The 25,073-nt window shown below is 51.5% G+C and overlaps 1 long non-coding RNA gene across 2 annotated transcripts; it reads left to right on the plus strand.

Moving 5' to 3' along the window:
- The first annotated feature begins 5,579 nt into the window (after positions 1-5,579).
- LOC140404105 (uncharacterized) lies at positions 5,580-23,253 on the plus strand. Of its 2 annotated transcripts, XR_011938455.1 has the most exons (6): positions 5,580-5,722; positions 8,244-8,346; positions 10,168-10,513; positions 12,028-12,099; positions 17,496-17,554; positions 22,990-23,253. It is a non-coding gene; the product is annotated as an uncharacterized lncRNA (long non-coding RNA). The 2 variants fall into 2 exon arrangements; XR_011938454.1 differs by lacking the exon at positions 5,580-5,722 and having other exon boundaries at positions 7,981-8,346.
- Positions 23,254-25,073: the final 1,820 nt, after the last annotated feature.

The raw sequence follows: 25,073 nt of genomic DNA on the forward strand, positions 1-25,073 counted from the left end.
TGCAAACAGTAATGGGGACAGAGGACATCCCTGCCTTGTCCCTCTATGGAGCCGAAAATATGCCGATCCCCGTCCATTCGTGACCACACTCGCCACTGGGGCCCTATACAACAGCTGCACCCATCTAACATACCCCTCTCCGAACCCAAATCTCCTCAACACCTCCCACAGATAATCCCACTCCACTCTATCAAATGCTTTCTCGGCATCCATCGCCACTACTATCTCCGTTTCACCCTCTGGTGGGGCCATCATCATTACCCCTAACAACCTCCGTATGTTCGTGTTCAGCTGTCTCCCCTTCACAAACCCAGTTTGGTCCTCATGAACCACCCCCGGGACACATTCCTCTATTCTCATTGCCATTACCTTAGCCAAGACCTTGGCATCTACATTGAGGAGGGAGATTGGTCTGTAGGACCCGCATTGTAGCGGATCCTTTTCCTTCTTTAAAAGAAGCGATATCGTTGCTTCTGACATAGTCGGGGGCAGTTGTCCCCTTTCCTTTGCCTCGTTGAAGGTCCTCGTCAGTAGCGGGGCGAGCAAGTCCAAATATTTTCTGTAAAATTCAACTGGGAATCCGTCCGGTCCCGGGGCCTTTCCCGTCTGCATGTTCCTAATTCCTTTCACCACTTCTTCTACCGTGATCTGTGCTCCCAATCCCATCCTTTCCTGCTCTTCCACCTTGGGAATTTCCAGCCGATCCAAAAACTCCATCATTTTCTCCCTCCCATCCGGGGGTTGAGCTTCATACAATTTTTTATAAAATGTCTTAAACACTTCATTCACTCTCTCCGCTCCCCGCTCAGTCTCTCCATCTTCGTCTCTCACCCCCCCTATTTCCCTCGCTGCTCCCCTTTTCCTCAATTGGTGTGCCAGCAATCTGCTCGCCTTCTCTCCATATTCATACTGTACACCCTGCGCCTTCCTCCATTGTGCCTCTGCAGTGCCTGTGGTCAGCAAGTCAAATTCCACATGCAGCCTTTGCCTTTCCCTATACAGTCCCTCCTCCGGTGCTTCCGCATACTGTCTGTCCACCCTCAAAAGTTCTTGCAACAACCGCTCCCGTTCCTTACTCTCCTGCTTCCCTTTATGTGTCCTTATTGATATCAGCTCCCCCCTAACCACCGCCTTCAACGCCTCCCAGACCACTCCCACCTGAACCTCCCCATTGTCATTGAGTTCCAAGTACTTTTCAATGCATCCCCTCACCCTTAAGCACACCCCCTCATCCGCCATTAGTCCCATATCCATTCTCCAGGGTGGACGCCCTCTTGTTTCCTCCCCTATCTCCAAGTCTACCCAGTGTGGGGCATGATCCGAAATGGCTATAGCCGTATATTCCGTTCCCCTCACCCTCGGGATCAATGCCCTACCCAACACAAAAAAGTCTATGCGTGAATAGACTTTATGGACATAGGAGAAAAACGAGAACTCCTTACTCCTAGGTCTACTGAATCTCCACGGGTCCACCCCTCCCATCTGCTCCATAAAATCCTTAAGCACCTTGGCTGCTGCCGGCCTCCTACCAGTCCTGGACTTCGACCTATCCAGCCTTGGTTCCAACACCGTGTTAAAGTCTCCCCCCATTATCAGCTTTCCGGTCTCTAGGTCTGGGATGCGTCCTAGCATTCGCCTCATAAAATTGGCATCGTCCCAATTCGGGGCATACACGTTTACCAACACCACCATCTCTCCCTGTAATTTGCCACTCACCATCACGTATCTGCCCCCGTTATCCGCCACTATAGTCTTTGCCTCGAACATTACCCGCTTCCCCACTAATATAGCCACCCCCCTGTTTTTCGCATCCAGTCCCGAATGGAACACCTGCCCTACCCATCCTTTGCGCAACCTAACCTGATCTATCAGTTTCAGGTGCGTTTCCTGTAACATGACCACATCTGCTTTAAGTTTCTTAAGGTGTGCGAGTACTCGTGCCCTCTTTATCGGCCCGTTAAGCCCCCTCACGTTCCACGTGATCAGCCGAGTTGGGGGGCTTCCCACCCCCCCCCCCCTTGCCGGTTAGCCATCATCTTTTTCCAGCTTCTCGCCCAGTTCCCACGCGGCTGTATTTCTCCCAGACGGTGCCCCCCCGCCCATCCTTTCCCGCACCCACTCCCCCCTTTCCCCAGCAGCAGCAACCCAGTAATTCCCCCCTCCCCCCCCCCCCCCCCCCCCCCGCTAGACCCCCCGCTAGCGTAATTACTCCCCCCATGTTGCTCCCAGAAGTCAGCAAACTCTGGCTGACCTCGGCTTCCCCCCGTGATCACGGCTCGCCCCGTGCGGCGCCCCCTCCTTCCTGCTTCTCTATTCCCGCCATAATTATCATAGCGCGGGAACCAAGCCCGCGCCTCTCCCTCGGCCCCGCCTCCCATGGCCAACGCCCCATCTCCTCTCCCTCCCCACCTCCCCCCATCACCACCTGTGGGAGAAAGAAAAGTTACCATACCGCAGGATTAATCATACAATCCCTCTTCGCCCCCCCCCCCCACTCGTCCCACCACTTTGTCCAAACGTTCATTTTCGTAGTCCAATCATTCCAATTTTTCTTCTACAATAAAAGTCCACGCTTCATCCGCCGTCTCAAAGTAGTGGTGCCTCCCTTGATATGTGACCCACAGTCTTGCCGGTTGCAGCATTCCAAACTTTATCTTTTTTTTGTGAAGTACCGCTTTGGCCCGATTAAAGCTCGCCCTCCTTCTCGCCACCTCCGCACTCCAATCTTGATAGACGCGGATCACCGCGTTCTCCCATTTACTACACCGAGTTTTCTTCGCCCATCTAAGGACCATTTCTCTATCCTTAAAACGGAGAAATCTCACCACTATGGCTCTGGGAGCTTCTCCTGCTCTCGGTCCTCGCACCATAACTCGGTATGCTCCCTCCACCTCCAACGGACCCGTCGGGGCCTCCACTCCCATTAACGAGTGCAGCATCGTGCTCACATATGCCCCGACGTCCGCCCCCTCCACACCTTCAGGAAGGCCAAGAATCCTCAAGTTGTTCCTCCTTGCGTTATTTTCCAGTGCCTCCAACCTCGCCACAGATCGTTTCTGGTGTGCCTCCTGTATCTCCGACTTCACCACCAGGCCCTGTATGTCGTTTTCATTCTCTGCTGCTTTCGCCTTCACGACCCGAAGCTCCTGCTCCTGGGTCTTTTGTTCCTCTTTCAGCCTGTAATATCGGGGCCAACAACTCTTTCTTCATTTCCTTTTTTATCTCCTCCACGCAGCGTTTCAAAAACTCTTGTTGTTCAGGGCCCCATATGAAACTGCCACCTTCCGACGCCATCTTGGTTTCTGCTTGCCTTCCTTGCCGTTGTTCCAAAGGATCCGCTGCAATCCGGCCACTTTCCTCTCCTTTTTCCATCCGTGTCCAGGGGGAACACCCTTCTGGTTTACCGCACGGTGTTTTCAGCCGTTAAAATTGCCGTTGGGGCTCCTATCAAGAGCCCAAAAGTCCGTTTCACAGGGAGCTGCCGAAACGTGCGACTCAGCTGGTCATCGCCGCACCCGGAAGTGATGACAGAGAATTCCAAAGATTCACCACCCTCTGACTGAAGAAATTCCTCCTCACCTTGGTCCTAAATGACCTGCCTCTTATTCTGAGACTGTGTCCCTGGTTCTAGAATCCCCAGCCAGGGGAAACCTTCCTGTATTTACCTTGTCGAGCCCTGTAAAAATTTTCAATGTTTCAATGAGGTTTAGAAAATACAGCCCCAATCTCCTCGACCTCCCCTCGTAGGACAATCCTGCCATCTGCGGAATCCGCCTGGTGGACCTGTGTTTTGCTCCTTTTACAGCACACGTGTACTTCTTTGTGTAAGGAGACCAAATCTGTCCACAGTACTCCCAAGTGCCGTCGAACCAAGGCTCTATACAAATGCAGCAAACTTTACTCCTGCAATCAAACCCTCTTGCAAAAAGACCAATGTACTACTTGCCTCCCTGATTGCTTGTTTATGGACAAGGACACCCAGGTCCCTTTGGACACCCAGTCCCTCACCATTATAAGAAATAATCTGCCTTTCTGTATTTCCCAGCTCAGTGGATAACTTTGCATTTTCACATTCTATTCCTGTTCTTTCCCACTCTGTTCGTCTAAATCCCCTTGAAGGCTATTCCATCCGCCTCACAACTCCCACTCCCACCTTATACAGTCATTGGCAAACTTGGAAATATTCCGTTTGGTCCCCACATCCCTCCCATTGATATAGATTGACCCGCACGAGCCACAAAAACTTCTCAAACATGATTTCACCTTCATAAATCCATGTTGACTCTGCCTAAAATCTCACCCTTATTTTCTAAATGTCCAGTTATCACATACTTTAGAATAGATTCTGATGTTTTCCTCAGTATTGATCTCCGGCTAACCGGTCTGTACTTCTGTTTCCTCTCTCCCCACTTTCTTAAATAACGGGGTCACATTTGCTACCTTCCAATCTGTATGAATCATCCATAATCTATAGAATTTTGAAAGACGATCACTGGAAGATCGACTATTTCTTCAGCACCTCTTTCAACACTGGATGTAGATCATCAGGTCCAGGGGATTTATCAATTTCTCCAGTACCACTACCATTTGTAACTAATACTAATTTCTTTCAATTCCTCATTCCTCTGAATCCCTTATATTTCTGAAAGTTGTTTTGATTCTTCCTCCGTGAAGAGAGACACAAAGACTCTGGAGTGGTCGCCACAGACTGGAGGGTAGCGAATATAACCCCGCTATTCAAAAAGGGAGATGGAGCGAAAACAGTGAGCTATAGACCAGTGAGCCTAACGGCGGTAGTAGGGGAGTTGCTGGAGTTCATTATCAAGGATTTCATAGTACAGCATTTGGAAAGCAGTGGTGTAATCAGACAAAGTCAGCATGGATTCCCAGAAGGAAAATCATGCTTGACAAATCTACTAGAATTCTTTGAAGATGTAACTAGTAGAGTTGATCAGGGAGAACCGGTGGATGTGGTTTATTTAGACTTTCAGAAGGTTTTCGACAAGATCTCGCATATCGTGTCTTGAAATGGACAGAAAGCTGGTTAGCAGACAGGAAGCAAAAATTTGGAATAAATGGGTCATTTTCTGATTGACAGGCAGTGACTAGTGGGGTACTACAGAGATCTGTGCTGGGTCCCCAACTGTTCACATTATATATTAATGATTTGGACAAGGGAACTAAATGTATTAACCCCAGATTTGCAGAAGATACAAAGTTGGGTGGGAGGGTGAGCTGTGAGGAGGATACAGAGATGCTTCAGCGGGATTTGGACAGGCTGAGTGAGTGGGCACATGCACGGCAGATGCAGAATAATGTGGATAATATAAAATTGGGACTTAGCGAATCCAGTGCTATTAACTCTCAATGTCAGGGTATCTGTACCTCACTGAGAGCACCATTGCAGGGAATGGCGTGGTGAGAACATGGGGGGAGGAGATTCGACTATATTTTAAAGTTGGATTCTCCACATTTTGGATAGCAGGCTCAATATTTGGTTTAAGGATTTATCAATAACTAATATAAGCTAAAATGAATGAAGAGCTTGTGTATGCACATTGATGTCAGTGGATGGGTTACATGTTGGCGAGGCAGAAACAATTAACGTCCGGAATTATATTGCGGTTTGAGTGAAGCTCGGTGCACATGCCAAACAATTTCAAAAAGGTTCAACCCCTTTGTTCTCCAGGATTCTTGCTGCTGATGTTTCGCCTCCTCTTTGGTGAGATTACGGATCTGATGTGAGATGATAGAATTGAGATGAAGTGTATGGGTGTTGGAGGGAGAGGCACAGCTTTGAAATGCATTAGCGAGCATTGACAAGTGCCCGAGACCCAGCTGTGCCAAGGTGACATGAGAGCCCTTGTGAAACCTCGCTGGATAATTCAGCTTGTTTGAAACATCTGTGGCTCCTGTTGTGTAACAAAGTCTTGTCACAAACGGCCTTAACAGGAAGAAAGAAGCTTTGAAGCTTCCATGAGATGGGGAGATAAACTCGAACCATGTATACGAGCGTCCCCATCAGCGGGGTTAACCCTTTCATTGCCTTGTTTAGTGCTGTGTCCATTATATTGCTTTACACACTGTAATATAATTGGTTCAAATAAAGGTTCCTCTGACAGGACAGTACAGGCACGACCGTGTAACCCAGGGTTTTCGAACTCAGTCACGGGCAGGTGTCGGGAGGGCCCCCTGGAGTAATCAGTCACGGCATTCCCGAATGTGGGAAGAAGTGCCTAATGACCGTGACTGCCTTTTAGGACTGCCGGCCGTGTTCAGAGTGGGCGGGGAGGCTGGGCTGGGCGCTGGTTACTGTGCGCGGGGTGAACGGGCTGACAGGCCGCCAGGTGGGTACACGATGCTAACAGTGGTGGCCTCGGCTTGGAGCTGCGATCTGGTGCTCGCCCTCTGCCCGCTGCTCGGCTCGCCCCCCCACACCCATCGGCAGTATGAGACCTGTGGCTCTGTGGCCAAGCTGCTCATCGGCTGGCACAACGGCAGCTTGCACTCCCACAGAGTGAAGTACGGATCGGGAAGTTGTCAGCAACCTGTGGCTGGAGCGGATGCAGCTACTGGACAGTGAGACGGAAGCTGGGCCAGGTTCGTCAGACAGGAATACCGATCAAACGGGACCACTCGATACGGCTGACACATGTCAACACTGGAAGAAACCTACAATCATCACTTCCACTTTTGGTGAGAATGGAGAAGGCGACGACTTAGAACAAAGAACAAAGAAATGTACAGCACAGGAACAGGCCCTTCGGCCCTCCAAGCCCGTGCCGACCATACTGCCCGACTAAACTACAATCTTCTACACTTCCTGGGTCCGTATCCCTCTATTCCCATCGTATTCATGTATTTGTCAAGATGCCCCTGAAACATCACTATTGTCCCTGCTTCCACTACCTCCTCCGGTAGCGAGTTCCAGGCACCCACTACCCTCTGCGTAAAAAACTTGCCCCGTACATCTACTCTAAACCTTGCCCCTCTCACCTTAAACCTATGCCCCCTAGTAATTGACCCCTCTACCCTGGGGAAAAGCCTCTGACTATCCACTCTGTCTATGCCCCTCATAATTTTGTAGACCTCTATCAGGTCGCCCCTCAACCTCCTTCGTTCCAGTGAGAACAAACCGAGTTTATTCAACCGCTCCTCATAGCTAATGCCCTCCATACCAGGCAACATTCTGGTAAATCTCTTCTTCACCCTCTCTAAAGCCTCCACATCCTTCTGGTAGTGTGGCGACCAGAATTGAACACTATACTCCAAGTGTGGCCTAACTAAGGTTCTATACAGCTGCAACATGACTTGCCAATTCTTATACTCACTGCCCCGGCCAATGAAGGCGAGCATGCCGTATGTCTTCCTGACTACCTTCTCCACCTGTGTTGCCCCTTAGATATTTGGCTAGTGCAATGCAGTGAAACCAATAAGAAATATTGTGACATTGTGGTTTGACAAGTTACTTCATCTCGTCTAAAGTCATAGTTTGTAAAGTAAAACCAGATTGTACTTTTTCTATACTTATTTAAATTTCTAAAGAAATGACATATTTAAAACAAAGTCTGTGTGTCAGTGTTAGGATGCGCATGTTTAACTGAAATTGTTTAGCAAAAGATCATAAACTTGGAAAAATCAGGTATTGGAAATAAAGTTCCCAAATTTAAAAAAAAAAAAATGAATGCCGTCCGCGACCAGCATTTAAATATAAACGATGGAGTCTTTCCGCCAGAAGCCACGGCAAAAAAACAGGTCACGCACACGGCACGTACATCACGCCCCCTGTACGTCCGTGCGGAATCACGGAGGGGAGATTCCTCCAGCTGCCAGCACGCAACAGGACTGTGTGACGAACCGAAGTTGGATCATTTTGTAACAAGGAAGAGAGGGCTACAGACACAACAGGCCAGAATCTCACAACTGAACCTGCTGGAGAGAGCGGCTCGGGAGAGTCCACGGCGGGACAGAGCGGTGCTGGTGTGAGCTGTATCCAGAGCTCCAGGGTCTCTGGTGAACAAACCATTAACAAGAAACTGAAATCTGGAGCAAAGCAGAATAAAGAAGATTGCTTGAGGTATGGCTTTGTTAATTGTGCCGATGCAAATCTGTATGACAAGCCCGTGTGTGTTGTGTGCAGGGAAGTACTGGCAAATGACAGTGTAAAACCCTCAAATCTTCAAAGGCATTTGAAGACTAATCATGGTGAGTTTGAGGAAAAACCTCGTTTTTTTTTTCCAAAGGATGCAGCGAGAACTTAAATCGTCAACTGAAATCCTTACCAGAAATGTAACATTGAATGACAAAGCAAGTGAGGACCAAACAGGCTCACCTGTTGCACTAAAGGTAAGAAATAATGGTGTGTTGTGAAGGCCAGCCGATGTGGGTTGCAAAGGTCGGCCAGTTGGTACAAGTGAGTCCTGGGAAAATAGTTTGAAAAACACTGGTGCAGAATGCTGTCCCCTTCCTTGCTGATATAAAGTAACTTGTCAGCATATGCATTAATTTCCTTATTTTCATTGACAGAATGACTGTCATCAGCTGGGGTGGAGTAGAAACTCCCTTCCACATTGCGAAATGAGGTGTTCTTTCCTCTGAGAATAGTGGAGGTTTCTGCAGGCTGATGATAGCTGATGAGAGTTCTCCAATGTAAATGCTTCTTCCGTGGCCTCTGCTATCAGAGGGTTACATGGAGTCTCATTGTCCAAACTTTGATGGGGAATGTTGGGGTCAACCTCACTCACCAGATGCGAGTCTTTATTCATCAGGGCCCCTGGGATGAAGTTCAAACTTAAGATCTGACTCTGAGGTGAAGGAATTTAGCTTAACCTGAACTGGAGTTTGAATCAATTCTGTGCACCATGCTTTAGAGGGGGATGTGGAGGCATTGGAAAGAGAACAGCACGGGAACAGGCCCTTCAGCCCTCCAAGCCTGTGCCGATCATGATGCCCTCACTTTAAAAAAAAAAACAAAAAAAAACCTCTTGCCCTGACTCGGTCCGTATTCCTCTATTTCCTCCCTATTCATGGATCCACCCAGATGCCACTTAAATGTTCCTAATGTGCCTGTTTCCACCACATCCTCTGTCAACGCATCCCTGGCACCCACCACTCTCTGTGAAAAACTTACCCCGCACATCTCCCTTAAACTCCCCCCTCTCACCTTGAACCTGTGCCCCCTGTAATTGACACTTCCACCCTTGGAAAAAGCCTCTGACTATCCACCCTGTCTGTGCCTCTCATCATTTTGTAGACCTCTATCAGGTCTACCCTCAGCCTCCGTCTTTCCAGTGAAAACAATCCGAGTTTATTCAACCTCTCCTCATAGCCAACACCCTCGAGACCAGGCAACATCCTGGTGAACCTTCTTTGCACTCGGTCCAATCCTTCTGATAATGTGGTGACCAGAACTGCACGCAATACTCCCAATGCAGCCTTAGGTTTTATACAGCTGCAACATGAATTCCCAACTCCTGCACTGAATGCCCCGGCTGATGAAGGTAAGCGTGCCGTCTGCCTTCTGAATCACCGCCTCTGTCGCCACTTTTAGGGAACTGTGGACCTGCACGCCCAGATCCCTCTGTGTGTTAATGTTCCAAATGGTTCCAAAGAACGATTCTGCAGAGAGACTTCAGTTTGGCAGATAGATTGTGAACCTGTAAATTCTTATCATTCTATGACTGGTAAAGCTCAAACTGTTCTGAGAAGAGAAGGTGGAGGTGGGATTTGATGGAGGTGTTCAAAATCATGGTGGGTGAATAGATAGAAACTGCTCCCATTGGTGGGAAGGTTGCCAATCAGTTAAGGCAGATTGGGACTAATTGAATTGTTCTTGCAGAGAGCCAGTGCAGGGGGGCCAGTACTCTGAGGAACTGGTGGTCTATTTTGCAATGGAAATTACTGACTTTGCTGTGGAGGAAGTGTGTTTTTATTGGAATGAAAGATCTTTGTAGTGGAGAAAGGAATAGGGGATCTCTGTCCTCCCCAAATCCGTTGATTCCCATTGGCTGACAGTTCCATGAAGTATTCCCTCCCTTTATTAAATTGCTCTACTATAATTTTAGCAGGATGTTTGTGTTTAACACGTGTCAGCTGCTGCGGTGCTTTTCAAGTTTGTCTAATTGTCCCATTCATTCCAGTCTGAAAGCTGTAACTTTCACTTTTTAGGAGCATATCTGCCCATTGCTCTGACGGAGAAGCGATTATAACCCATACAAAAGGGAGTTTGACAGAAATACTAACGAGACAGGGAAAAGATCTTTGGGTGGGTGGTGCTGTGAAAGGGACCAGGACTGAAAGATGTAAGATCTTCACAATCTGCAGCCTGATAGCTCGATAGCTGCTGAGACCAGCCTGATGGGAGGAGCCAACACCCCCTTGAATCATCAGCTCTCCAAATAAATAGTGCAGCAAAACTGGGAGATTCACCGGACTGAAAGTTGGCGGTGATCATCATTTCTGTAAGAGCGTCAGACCAATTATCAAAGATCTCGAGCTGCACCAGGACGGAAAGGTAAAGTCCTTCCTATCCTCTCTCTGTGTTTTGAATTGATGTTGGAGTTTGGGTCCCAGAAGCATCCGTTCCTTCAGTACCCCATCCGTGACCAGGTTTGATGTGAGGCAGGACTGGAGGCTCCTATTGCTGAACCCAATAACGTTCCTGGTGAAACACACTATTCAGCAGGTGCACATTTTAGCAGGATTCGCTGCACAATGATTAAGAACTCTGGTTGATTTTCTGTCTCTATCCCAGAGTTTATTTATTCTACCTGGTGCTGTTTGAACCAAACTCCAAACGCCAAATGGGCGCCGTGCCAACCCGCGCATGCGCAGTCAGGGCAGCCCAATCCTGCGCATGCGCGGGGAACGTCTTACGCACGCCGGCCCCTCACCAACATGGAGCCGGTGTTCTGGGGCCGCGCGGGGAAGGAGGTAGGCCCGGGGAGGAGACACCGGCCCGCGATCGGTGGGCCCCGATCGCGGGCCAGACCCCATCGAGGCCACCCCGGTGAAGGAGCCCCCCCTCCCTCCCCCACAGGCCGCTTCCCGCAGAGTTCCCGCCGGCAGCGACCAGGGGTGGACGGCGCTGTCGGGAACCTGTCGTGTCGTAGCGGCCGCTCGGCCCACCCAAACGGAGAATCGCCGCTTGCCGGGGCGGCGTGGTGCGATTCGCCCGCCGCTGGTTTTCGGGGGGTGGGAGAATCGCGTGCGGGGGCCGGGGCGGCGTGGTGCGATTCGCGCGGCGCCCCGGCGATCCTCCCACCGGGCGTGGGGGGGGGGGGGGTGAGAATAGCGCCCAACGTCTTTGGGACTGTGTTCAATTATGGCCCGACACCATAAAAAAGGTACATGAAATAGCAAGGAGGACATCGGCATGAACAATTAGAAATAATCCCAGGTGTAAAGGAGCTGAGTCCTGAGAGAAAGTTGGAGAGCACAAGCTCTGCAACCTATTGCAAAAGATTTAAAGGGGCATCAAGCTATACAAAGATAAAGCCTAAATACAACTTCATTAATAAACCAAGCTAAGTGGAAATTGGAAATGAACAAAAAGTAAACTTCAAAGGGATATTAAAATTACTGTTACAAAGATTTAAAATTTTTTAGAGTGCCCAATAACATATTTAGATTAAATTCCTTGATGTAACTGACGAGGATACAGAACAAGAGCCAAAAAGTGGGATTCGGCGGGAGAGGACATTTTCAGCCGGGACAGAAACGATGGACGAATGGCTTCCTTTTTGTTTCTGGGAATGCTGATGCCAAAATGCTCAAACCAGGAGATTGAGATCAGGACCAATGGGTTGGAAGAGCTGGAAATGAACACCAAGTATTCAACTACCCTGTGGGGCACGATTCAGCTGGGTCGTGTTGCTGATGCCTTTCTCAAGGGCTTAGCTGGGGGAGATTTAACTTTGCATCACATACTTTTCAAAAGTAGCAATTTCTGATAAGAGGACAGCCAGATTTATTGAAGGCTCATGTTTGCTCATTTCCTAAAGCACAGTTTAGTGTTTCTATTTACAGGGGCAGCAGCCATGAACTGGTCCCCATTCTGCCTGATCGGAATCCTGGTTGGAATATTCGGAAATTTTGCAGGTGAGGGACCGTCTGATTCGATGGTTCAAAGTGATCCTTCTTGTGGGGAATGCAGTGAGGTCAGATCCCGGAACATTCTGGTCACTAAATCAGCTTGAAAAAGCGGGACATGTTTTATTATTTATCTCAGCTGCTAAACACATCGCAATGGCTGGGAGCAAAGGTCAAGAAGATTTTCAGCTTCAGTAGCAAAGGGCATCTTTGTAGACGTCCCCGCTGCAACACAATGCGCAGTGTGCCAGTGTCCGAGCAGTGTGCCAGTGTCCGAGCAGTGTGCCAGTGTCCGAGCAGTGTGCCAGTGTCCGAGCAGGGTGCCAGTGTCCGGGCAGGGTGCCAGTGTCCGGGCAGGGTGCCAGTGTCCGGGCAGGGTGCCAGTGTCCGGGCAGGGTGCCAGTGTCCGGGCAGGGTGCCAGTGTCCGGGCAGGGTGCCAGTGTCCGGGCAGGGTGCCAGTGTCCGGGCAGGGTGCCAGTGTCCGGGCAGGGTGCCAGTGTCGGGGCAGGGTGCCAGTGTCGGGGCAGGGTGCCAGTGTCGGGGCAGGGAGGGAGCAGTGGGTAATGAGCAGTGTGCCAGTGTCCGAGCATTGTGCCAGTGTCCGAGCAGTGGGTAATGAGCAGTGAGCCAGTGTCCGAGCAGTGAGCCAGTGTCCGAGCAGTGAGCCAGTGTCCGAGCAGTGAGCCAGTGTCCGAGCAGTGAGCCAGTGTCCGAGCAGTGAGCCAGTGTCCGAGCAGTGAGCCAGTGTCCGAGCAGTGAGCCAGTGTCCGAGCAGTGAGCCAGTGTCCGAGCAGTGAGCCAGTGTCCGAGCAGTGAGCCAGTGTCCGAGCAGTGAGCCAGTGTCCGAGCAGTGAGCCAGTGTCCGAGCAGTGAGCCAGTGTCCGAGCAGTGAGCCAGTGTCCGAGCAGTGAGCCAGTGTCCGAGCAGTGAGCCAGTGTCCGAGCAGTGAGCCAGTGTCCGAGCAGTGAGCCAGTGTCCGAGCAGTGAGCCAGTGTCCGAGCAGTGAGCCAGTGTCCGAGCAGTGAGCCAGTGTCCGAGCAGTGAGCCAGTGTCCGAGCAGTGAGCCAGTGTCCGAGCAGTGAGCCAGTGTCCGAGCAGTGAGCCAGTGTCCGAGCAGTGAGCCAGTGTCCGAGCAGTGAGCCAGTGTCCGAGCAGTGAGCCAGTGTCCGAGCAGTGAGCCAGTGTCCGAGCAGTGAGCCAGTGTCCGAGCAGTGAGCCAGTGTCCGAGCAGTGAGCCAGTGTCCGAGCAGTGAGCCAGTGTCCGAGCAGTGAGCCAGTGTCCGAGCAGTGAGCCAGTGTCCGAGCAGTGAGCCAGTGTCCGAGCAGTGAGCCAGTGTCCGAGCAGTGAGCCAGTGTCCGAGCAGTGAGCCAGTGTCCGAGCAGTGAGCCAGTGTCCGAGCAGTGAGCCAGTGTCCGAGCAGTGAGCCAGTGTCCGAGCAGTGAGCCAGTGTCCGAGCAGTGAGCCAGTGTCCGAGCAGTGAGCCAGTGTCCGAGCAGTGAGCCAGTGTCCGAGCAGTGAGCCAGTGTCCGAGCAGTGAGCCAGTGTCCGAGCAGTGAGCCAGTGTCCGAGCAGTGAGCCAGTGTCCGAGCAGTGAGCCAGTGTCCGAGCAGTGAGCCAGTGTCCGAGCAGTGAGCCAGTGTCCGAGCAGTGAGCCAGTGTCCGAGCAGTGAGCCAGTGTCCGAGCAGTGAGCCAGTGTCCGAGCAGTGAGCCAGTGTCCGAGCAGTGAGCCAGTGTCCGAGCAGTGAGCCAGTGTCCGAGCAGTGAGCCAGTGTCCGAGCAGTGAGCCAGTGTCCGAGCAGTGAGCCAGTGTCCGAGCAGTGAGCCAGTGTCCGAGCAGTGAGCCAGTCTCCGAGCAGTGAGCCAGTCTCCGAGCAGTGAGCCAGTCTCCGAGCAGTGAGCCATTCTCCGAGCAGTATGCCAGTGTCCGAGCAGTGGGTAATGAGCAGTGAGCCAGTGTCCGAGCAGTGAGCCAGTGTCCGAGCAGTGAGCCAGTGTCCGAGCAGTGAGCCAGTGTCCGAGCAGTGAGCCAGTGTCCGAGCAGTGAGCCAGTGTCCGAGCAGTGAGCCAGTGTCCGAGCAGTGAGCCAGTGTCCGAGCAGTGAGCCAGTGTCCGAGCAGTGAGCCAGCGTCCGAGCAGTGAGCCAGCGTCCGAGCAGTGAGCCAGCGTCCGAGCAGTGAGCCAGCGTCCGAGCAGTGAGCCAGCGTCCGAGCAGTGAGCCAGCGTCCGAGCAGTGAGCCAGCGTCCGAGCAGTGAGCCAGCGTCCGAGCAGTGAGCCAGCGTCCGAGCAGTGAGCCAGCGTCCGAGCAGTGAGCCAGCGTCCGAGCAGTGAGCCAGCGTCCGAGCAGTGAGCCAGCGTCCGAGCAGTGAGCCAGCGTCCGAGCAGTGAGCCAGCGTCCGAGCAGTGAGCCAGCGTCCGAGCAGTGAGCCAGCGTCCGAGCAGTGAGCCAGCGTCCGAGCAGTGAGCCAGCGTCCGAGCAGTGAGCCAGCGTCCGAGCAGTGAGCCAGCGTCCGAGCAGTGAGCCAGCGTCCGAGCAGTGAGCCAGCGTCCGAGCAGTGAGCCAGCGTCCGAGCAGTGAGCCAGCCTCCGAGCAGTGAGCCAGCCTCCGAGCAGTGAGCCAGCCTCCGAGCAGTGAGCCAGCCTCCGAGCAGTGAGCCAGCCTCCGAGCAGTGAGCCAGCCTCCGAGCAGTGAGCCAGCCTCCGAGCAGTGAGCCAGCCTCCGAGCAGTGAGCCAGCCTCCGAGCAGTGAGCCAGCCTCCGAGCAGTGAGCCAGCCTCCGAGCAGTGAGCCAGCCTCCGAGCAGTGTGCCAGCCTCCGAGCAGTGTGCCAGCCTCCGAGCAGTGTGCCAGCCTCCGAGCAGTGTGCCAGCCTCCGAGCAGTGTGCCAGTCTCCGAGCAGTGGGTAATGAGCAGTGAGCCAGTGTCCGGGCAGTGAGCCAGTGTCCGGGCAGTGAGCCAGTGTCCGGGCAGTGAGCCAGTGTCCGGGCAGTGAGCCAGTGTCCGGGCAGTGAGCCAGTGTCCGGGCAGTGAGCCAGTGTCCGGGCAGTGAGCCAGTGTCCGGGCAGTGAGCCAGTGTCCGGGCAGTGAGCCAGTGTCCGGGCAGTGAGCCAGTGTCCGGGCAGTGAGCCAGTGCCCGGGCAGTGAGCCAGTGCCCGGGCAGTGAGCCAGTGCCCGGGCAGTGGGTAATGAGCAGGCTGCCCGTGTCGGAGCAGCGTGCCAGTGTCGGCGCAGCGTGCCAGTGTCGGCGCAGCGTGCCAGTGTCGGCGCAGCGTGCCAGTGTCGGCGCAGCGTGCCAGTGTCGGCGCAGCGTGCCAGTGTCGGCGCAGCGTGCCAGTGTCGGCGCAGTGTGCCAGTGTCGGCGCAGTGTGCCAGTGTCGGCGCAGTGAGCCAGTGTCGGCGCAGTGGGTAATGAGCAGTGTGCCAGTGTCGGAGCAGTGGGTAATGAGCAGTGTGCCAGTGTCCGGGCAGTGAGCCAGTGTCCGGGCAGTGAGCCAGTGTCCGGGCAGTGGGTAATGAGCAGGCTGCCCGTGTCGGAGCAGTGTGCCAGTGTCGGCGCAGTGTGCCAGTGTCGGCGCAGTGTGCCAGTGTCGGCGCAGTGTGCCAGTGTCGGCGCAGTGTGCCAGTGTCGGCGCAGTGAGCCAGTGTCGGCGCAGTGAGCCAGTGTCGGCGCAGTGGGTAATGAGCAGTGTGACAGTGTCGGCGCAGTGGGTAATGAGCAGTGTGCCAGTGTCGGAGCAGTGAGCCAGAGTCGGAGCAGTGAGCCAGAGTCGGAGCAGTGTGCCCGTGTCGGAGCAGGCTGCCCGTGTCGGGGCAGTGTGCCGGTGTCGGGGCAGTGTGCCGGTGTCGGGGCAGTGTGCCGGTGTCGGGGCAGTGTGCCGGTGTCGGGGCAGTGTGCCGGTGTCGGGGCAGTGTGCCGGTGTCGGGGCAGTGTGCCGGTGTCGGGGCAGTGTGCCGGTGTCGGGGCAGTGTGCCGGTGTCGGCGCAGTGTGCCAGTGTCGGCGCAGTGAGCCAGTGTCGGCGCAGTGGGTAATGAGCACTGTGCCCGTGTCGGAGCAGTGTGCCAGTGTCGGAGCAGGCTGCCCGTGTCGGGGCAGTGTGCCAGTGTCGGGGCAGTCCGTGTGGTGTAGGTACACCCATAGTGCTGTTAGGGAGGGAGTTTGATGATTTTGACCCAGCGACAGTGAAGGAATGTCGTTATTTTTCGAAGTCAGGATGGTGTATGACTTATAATAATAATAATCTTTATTAGTGTCACAAGTAGACTTACATTAACACTGCAATGAAGTTACTGTGAAAAGCCCCTAGTCGCCACACTCCGGCGCCTGTTCGGATACACAGAGGGAGAATTCAGAATGTCCAATTCACCTAACCCGCACATCTTTGGACTGTGGGAGGAAACCGGAGCACCCGGAGGAAACCCACGCAGACACGGGGAGAACGTGCAGACTCCGCACAGACAGTGACCCAAGCCGGAATCGAACCCGGGACCCTGGCGCTGTGAAGCAACAGTGCTAACCACTGTGCTATCGTGCCTTGTAGGCGATGGTGTTCCCATGCATCTGTCAACCGTGTCCTTCATAGATTGTAGTCATGGCGGGTTTTGGAAGGTGCTGTCAAAGGAGTTTTGGTGAGATCCATCTTGTAGATGGCACGTATACGGCTGCCTCAGTCTGCACAGCAGTGGAGGGAGCAAATATTGCAGTTGGTGGATGGGTTGCCGATCAAGATTTGTCCTGGGTGATTTTTCTAAAATGATTTTTTCAGGGGATGTGAGTGTCGCTGGGCCGGTCTTTATTGGCCATCAGTGGAGTGAATTGCAAGGTAATGTCATAGGGCAGGGGGCAGGTGAGAAAGAGTGAACCACATTGCTGTGGGTCTGGAGTCACATGTAGACCAGATCAGGTAAGGACGGCAGATTTCCTTCCCTAAAGCCCATTAGCCAGATGGATTTTTACAACAATCGGCAATGGTTTTATGGTCATCATTTGACTTTCAGTTTTTGATTGAATTTAAATTTCACCAACTACTGTGGTGGGATTTGAACCCGTGACCCCAGAACATTACCCTGGGTTCTGGATTACCAGTCCATTGATACCATCACCGCCCTGAGCAGAACTCACCCAGAAGAGCTCCATCACACACTCCTGACTTGTGCATTGTACAGACTTTGGGGAGTGTAGGCACAGTATTAATATGGCTGGGTCCACATTAGACAATGGTAACCCCAGGATGGTGATTCCATTGAATATAACCGGGAGATGGTTAGATTCTTGCTTGTGGGACTTGGTCATTGCCTGGCACTTGTGTGACACGTATGTTACTTGACACTTGACATGACTGTTAACCCTTTCTGCTGCACAATCATTCTGCGGTGATTTAAGAATTTCCCATTTGCTTTTCTCCAGAGGAAGAGCTACCCTCCATGGCAAGACAAGATGACTGTGCCCTTTTGCACAATTCACATGTGAGTGTTTGTTTATTAATTTATCACCACCTTGGCGAAGGAATTAAGAAGCAACTTTAACTGTGGAAACAAACTGACTCAAATCTTTTTTTCACATATAAGGCAGCATCTGGACTCCGAGAATTCTTGGATCCCGGAACATAGGGACTAGTGAAATATGCCATTCTGCTCCACTATTCAATCAGATCATAGCTGATCTCCTCCTGGTCTCAAAGCCATGGCCCTACCTGTTCCTCATATCACTTGAACCTGTTTTTAAAATCCGCAATATATCCTTCTTGAAACCATTTTAATGATTCAGATTCCACCTCACTGAGAGACAGCAAGTTCCACAAATTCACCACCCTCTGTGAAAAGTAGTTCCTCCTCATCTCAGTTCTAAACCTATTGCCTCTCAACCTATATCTGTGACCTCTCATTCTAGATTGCCCCACAAGGGGGAATATTTGGTCTATGTTTACTTTATCAATCCCTTGTAGTATTTTATACACCTCGATCAGATCCCCTCTCATCCTTCTAAACTCCAGCGAGTATGAGCCCAAACTGTTTAATCTCTCCTCAGACGTCAACCCTTTCATCCCCGGACTCAATCTGGTGACCCTCCTCTGAACTGCCTCCAATGCCACCACTATAAAACGGGGAACACCACAGTTCCCGCTCATTCCAGCAGGAGACAGCTCAGGGCACAGAGCTCACAGCGTGCCACTCAGACATACACCATGTGCTGAGTGCCTCTCCTAGATAGTGTTAGGGCTGGGTCCACAGGTTAAAGGGTAATGAACGAACCATAGTAACAAGTTTACAGATGTTGTTATTGATAGTAATAAAACTGAGTTGTACCTTCCGCAACCGTGTTGGTCCGTCTGTGTAGCACCCAACACGACAATAACCACGGGGGAAAATTGAACTGTTTTCTGTCAGTCGAATCATATTTTGGTTTACAATTCAAATTATTGAAAATGAATGTGTTTCTGATCACTATCAACATCATCCCCATTGATGAAGTGTGAGTGTGAGGGGGGGTGGAGAGAGAGACATTCTATCCTTCCTGCTTGAAGACCCAGAATCCGGATTGCTTTCCGATCGGATGACTCACAGTAACATCATCCACACAGACACTTCCTTGCCAGTGAGCCCCTGGATTGTCAGTCACATATTCAACTACAGGAGCCTCCATCAGATCAATGCAGCCTCGCAGGATTCCCTGCAGCCTCGCAGGATTCCCTGCAGCCTCGCATTCCCTGCAGAATGTGGCACTAATAACGATGACATCGATCTTCCTGCTCCTCACTGAGGTCAGTTCACGCTGTCCTATCACGATGCTCAGGACCTGGACAACGTATTTCTGACTCATTAAAGGAGCTTAAAAGTGAAAATCAGTTGAGAATTATAAGCTGCTTTCCAATTTCTAAACTGAATTTAATAGCAGAACTATTGATTTAACACAGCCTGTCAGTGCGTTTGCACCCCGTCAAGGGGTAGGGTAGGGGGGGGGGGGGGGGGGGGGGGGGGGGGGTCCAGGGGCGATTTACGAGGATGTTTGTAGGACTGCAAAGTGCAACTATGAGAAAGATTGGAAAGGCTGGGGTTGTTCTCCTTGGAATACAGGAGGCTGAGGGCAGATTTGAGTGAGATGTATAAAAGTGAGGGGCCTGGATAGAGCGGATGGGAAAGGGCTTGTTTACTTTAGCAGAGAGGTCAGTGACTGGGGGGCACCGATTAAAGTGATTGGTAGAAAGATGAGAGGAGGAAAGGGTTGCGGGGGTCTGGAACGCACCTTCTGTAAGGGTTGTTAGAGGCAGAAACGCTCAAATCAGTTAACGGTGTCTGGTTATGTCCAAGCCGGGCTACGGGCCAAATGCAGGAAAGTGGGGTTAGGCCGGGGGGGCTTGTTTTCCGGGCAGTACAGACATGATGGGCCTCTTTCTCTGCTGTAAACTTTCTATGATTCAATTCCAAATGTTACTCTTCAGACAGAAGGGAACTCTCTCAAACAATGAACAGTCCTCATGAAGTTGAAGATCAGAATGAAGAGAGACAGATTTTAAGTTTTAAAGCAGAATGCGGACGAATGAATGAAATGTGGACGGTGTGTGCAGTCCTGAAGCCCGAGTTGTTGGTGAAGTTTAATGAGCGATGAGTTAGTCGGCTGTTAGTAGCATTGGGTATGAGGCGCCTGTGGGTTTGGGGCTGATGAGGTGCGGGGAAAGGGGTGATGAGACTGAAGGAGGCGGACCCAAGTGGCTGGGTGGATGGGACCCTGAGAGAGATTGACAGCAATGAGATCTCGGGGTGATGCAGCCTATTAGTCTTACCTATCCCCAATCCAGAAGGTAATTTTGCCCTCTAACATCCCTGAAATGCATGTTCGTCAAACTAATTGGCCCTCATGAGTTAACCCGTAACAATGTCAGCTGCCCACAATTTCAAAGTCAAGGAAATGGGCTGTTGCTGCTCACCTTTCACCTCCTGACCCTCACCCGTCCACAGGCGAAGGTTCCCACTGGAGATCCCACTTCGGAGGAGTCCTCCCCCTCAATCTTGGGGTCCTAGAGTGGATGGTGTTGCCCACAGCAGGGCCGTGCAAACATCATTTGCACCAGTTCACGGACTCACAAGATACCTGCCTGTTTGTGCCCTTCAGCCTCCCCTATGGTCCCCCAGCCAGTTACAGAGCATCAGTGTCCAGACGCTGGGCAGCAGCTTCCAGACGCTGGGCCGCAGCTTCCAGACGCTGGGCCGCAGCTTCCAGACGCTGGGCCGCAGCTTCCAGACGCTGGGCCGCAGCTTCCAGACGCTGGGCCGCAGCTTCCAGACGCTGGGCCGCAACTTCCAGACGCTGGGCCGCAGCTCCCAGACGCTGGGCCGCAGCTTCCAGACGCTGGGCCGCAGCTTCCAGACGCTGGGCCGCAGCTTCCAGACGCTGGGCCGCAGCTTCCAGACGCTGGGCCGCAGCTTCCAGACGCTGGGCCGCAGCTTCCAGACGCTGGGCCGCAGCTTCCAGACGCTGGGCCGCAGCTTCCAGACGCTGGGCCGCAACTTCCAGACGCTGGGCCGCAACTTCCAGACGCTGGGCCGCAGCTCCCAGACGCTGGGCCGCAGCTTCCAGACGCTGGGCCGCAGCTTCCAGACGCTGGGCCGCAGCTTCCAGACGCTGGGCCGCAGCTTCCAGACGCTGGGCCGCAACTTCCAGACGCTGGGCCGCAACTTCCAGACGCTCGGCTGCAGCTTCCAGACGCTCGGCTGCAGGTCCCAGACGCTCAGCCGCAGGTCCCAGACGCTGGGCTGCAGATTCACACACACTGCTGCCACTGTCCATCAGGGGGAGGGAATGAATCAAAGCGGCTGATCGGTCGTAGATGTGAAGTTTGTTGTTGTTGGAGCTGCGCTCATCCAGGCAAACCGAGAGTATTCCATCACAATCCAGACTTGTGCCTTGTAGATAGTGGACAGGCCTTTAGTGGACAGGCCTTGGGCAGTCACTAGGATTCCCAGCCTCTGACTTGCTCTGGTAGCCACAGTATTTATACGGCTGGGTCCAGTTCCGTTTCTGATCAATGATGTTGATTGTGGGGGATTCAGTGATGAGAATGTTATTGAAAGTTAAGGGGTTATAATTCAGATGCTTTCTTGTTGGAGGAGGTCATTGCCTGATTCTCCATGTGGTGTGTACATTACTTGGTATCGGACAGGTGCAGGAGCCTAGCTGACGTTCCCCTCCATTACAGTGGCAGCAATGTTTGGGCTGTACCTGGCCAATCAAACTGAGGTTCCTACTTCAAATGAAATGAAAATCGCTTATTGTCACAAGTAGGCTTCAAATGAAGTTATTGTGAAAAGCCCCTAGTCGCCACATTCCGGCGCCTGTTCGGGGAGGCTGGTATGGGAATTGAACCTTGCTGCTGGCCTGCCGTCAAAGCCAGCTATTTAGCCCTGTGCTAAACCAGCCCCTAATTAACTGTCCAGGTGAGTATGGAAGATCCCATGGCCTTGCTCAACAGAAGCAAGGTCCTTGGTGTCCTGGCTAGTGTTCTTCCCAACTAAACCACAAAGTAAATGATGACTTGTTCATGAATATGATTGCTAGCGGAGGGATATAGCTGTGTGAGAAAAAGCTCTTACAGCCTGCATAACATTTATTCCAGTGTAACCGTTTAAATGTGTGGTGGGATATTGAATTAGTGTGTGTGTTGGGATGTTGGGAATGTGCTGGGATTGTGATGGGATGTTGGGAACATAAGAACTAGGAGCAGGAGTCGGCCATCTGGCCCCTCGAGCCTGCTCCACCATTCAATGAGATCATGGCTGATCTTTGTGGACTCAGCTCCACTCTCCGGCCCGAACACCATAACCCTTAATCCCTTTATTCTTCAAAAAACTATCTATCTTTATCTTAAAAACATTTAATGAAGGAGCCTCTACTGCTTCACTGGGCAAGGAATTCCATAGATTCACAACCCTGTGGGTGAAGAGGTTCCTACTAAACTCTGTCTTAAATCTACTTCCACTTATTTTGAGGCTATGCCCCCTAGTTCTGCTTTCCCCAACCAGTGGAAACAACCTGCCCGCATCTATCCTATCTATTCCCTTCATAATTTTATATGTTTCCATAAGAACCCCCCTCATCCTTCTAAACTCCAATGAGTACAGTCCCAGTCTACTCAACCTCTCGTCATAATCTAATCCCCTCAACTCTGTGATTAACCTAGTGAATCTCCTCTGCACACCCTCCAGCGCCAATACGTCCTTTCTCAGGTAAGGAGACCAAAACTGAACACAATACTCCAGGTGTGGCCTCACTAACACCGTATACAATTGCAGCATAACCTCCCTAGTCTAAAACTGTTGGGATTGAGTTGATGTGTGTGATGGAATATTGGGATTGTGCTGGTGGGTGATGGGATTGTGATAGGATGTTGGGATTGTGATAGGATGTTGGGATTGTGCTGGTGGGTGATGGGATTGTGAGATTGTGATGAGATTTTGGGATAGAGTTGGTGTGTGTGCTGGGATGTTGAGATTGTGATGGGATGTTGGGAATGTGCTGGAATTGTGCTGGGATATTGGGAATGTGCTGGGATTGAATTGGTGTGTGTGATGGGATGTTGGGAAAGTGCTGGGATTGTGCTGGTGTGTGATGGGATGTTGGGATTGTGCTGGTATTATGGAATTGTGATGAGATGTTGGGATTGTGATGGGGTGCTGGGATGTTGGGAATATGCTGGTGTGCTGGAATGTTGGGAATGTGCTGGGATGTTGGGATTGTGGAATTGTGATGGGATGTTGGGATTGTGCTGGGGGGTGATGGGATTATGATGGTGTGTGCTGGGATTGTGATGGGATGTTGGGAATGTGCTGGTGTGTGCTGGGATGTTGGGATTGTACTGGTTTCCCTTTCCTACCCTCTTCCCTGACTCGGAATGTTCTGTCCCCAGCTCCTGCTCGGTGAAGCATGGAAAGGTGTTGAAAAGCGAGCACGGAAGGACTTTGGCAGACAGAAATCGCCGTACATTCTAAAACGGCAGCTGCATTTCAGCAACAAATGGCCGTTTGCTCTGTGGCTTTCCCAGAGGTTGCCACTTCCTCTCCGCTGACCCCTACAGCAGGTCCAGGAATGGAAAATCTGCCTCGCTGCTCCGTAAAATCACTTGGAAAGCTGTAAATTGCTGAAATAAAATCACTTTGTGGCTGTAAAATGAGTCATGGTGGAGGAGGGGTAACATTGTCACTGATACAGGGAAGATGTCTATCCATTTGCAGCTGTGTTGGTCTGTGTCCCATTCGCAGCCGCAGTGAATGGGAAACTATATTCATTGTAGAAGTCTTATGAAGTGGCAGTGGTTAGCACTGCTGCCACCTGGGGCAGATCCTGGAAGAGGACAGGGCAAGTGGCCCTGGGTTGGGTGCTCCTTCAGAGCGTGGGTGCAGACTCTATGGGTAATGGCCTCCTTCTGCACTGTCGGCAGTCTATGATAGATTGTGACTGGCAGGTATGATGTGGTAGGCATCACAGAGACATGGTTGCAGGGGGTTCAGGACTGGCATTTAAACATCCAGGGATTCACAACCTATCGAAAAGACAGAGGTGGGCAGAGGGGGCGGGGTTGCCTTGTTAATTAGGAATGAAATTAAAACAATAGCACTAAATGACATAGGGTCAGATGATGTGGAGTCTGTGTGGGTAGAGTTGAGGAAGCACAAAGGCAAAAAAACCATAATGGGAGTTATGGACAGGCCTCCTAACAGTGGTCAGGACCGGGGGCACAAAATGCACCACGAAATAGAAAGTGCATGTCAGAAAGGTAAGGTCACAGTGATCATGGGGGACTTCAATATGCAGGTGGACTGGGTAAATAATGCTGCCAGTGAACCCAAGGAAAGGTAATTCATTGAATGTTTACACAAGGGCTTTTTTGAACAGCTTGTGATGGAGCCCACGAGGGAACAGGCCATTCTGGATTTAGTGTTATGTAATGAGCCAGACTTGATTAAAGATCTTAAAGTAAGGGAACACTTAGGAGGCAGTGATCATAATATGGTAGAATTCAATCTCCAATTTGAAAGAAAGAAGGTAGAATCAGATGTAAAGGTGTTACAGTTAAATAAAGGTAACTACAGGGGCATGAGGGAGGAACTGACGAAAATCGACTGGGAGCAGAGCCTAGTGGGAAAGACAGTAGAACAGCAATGGCAGGAGTTACTGGGAGTAATTGAGGACACAGTACAGAGGTTCATCCCAAAGAAAAGAAAGGTGATCAGAGGGGGGATTAGGCAGCCATGGCTGACAAAGGAAGTTAGGGAATGCATCAAAGCAAAAGAGAAAGCCTATAATGTGGCAAAGAGTAGTGGGAAGTCAGAAGATTGGGGAGTCTACAAAAACAAACAGAGGATAACAAAGAGAGAAATAAGGAAAGAGAGGATCAAATATGAAGGTAGGCTAGCCAGTAACATTAGGAATGATAGTAAAAGTTTCTTTAAATACATTAAAAACAAACGGGAGGCAAAAGTAGACATTGGACCGCTCCAAAGTGACGCTGGTAATCTAGTGATGGGAGACAAGGAAATAGCTGAGGAACTAAAGAAGTACTTTGCGTCAGTCTTCACAGTAGAAGACATGAGTAATATCCCAACAATTCAGGAGAGTCAGGGGGCAGAGTTGAATATGGTAGCCATCACAAAGGAGAAAGTGCTAGAGAAACTAAGAGGTCTAAAAATTGATAAATCTCCAGGCCCAGATGGGCTGCATCCTAGAGTTCTAAAGGAGATAGCTGAAGAAATAGTGGAGGCGTTAGTTATGATCTTTCAAAAGTCACTGGAGTCCGGGAAAGTCCCAGAGGATTGGAAAATCGCTGTTGTAACCCCCCTGTTCAAGAAGGGAACAAGGAAAAAGATGGAAAATTATAGGCCAATTAGCCTAACCTCGGTTGTTGGCAAGATTCTAGAATCCATTGTTAAGGATGAGATTTCTAAATTCTTGCAAGTGCAGGGTCGGATTAGGACAAGTCAGCATGGATTTAGT

This window comes from Scyliorhinus torazame, chromosome 29 (assembly GCF_047496885.1).
Source record: "Scyliorhinus torazame isolate Kashiwa2021f chromosome 29, sScyTor2.1, whole genome shotgun sequence".
Lineage (NCBI taxonomy): Eukaryota > Metazoa > Chordata > Chondrichthyes > Carcharhiniformes > Scyliorhinidae > Scyliorhinus > Scyliorhinus torazame.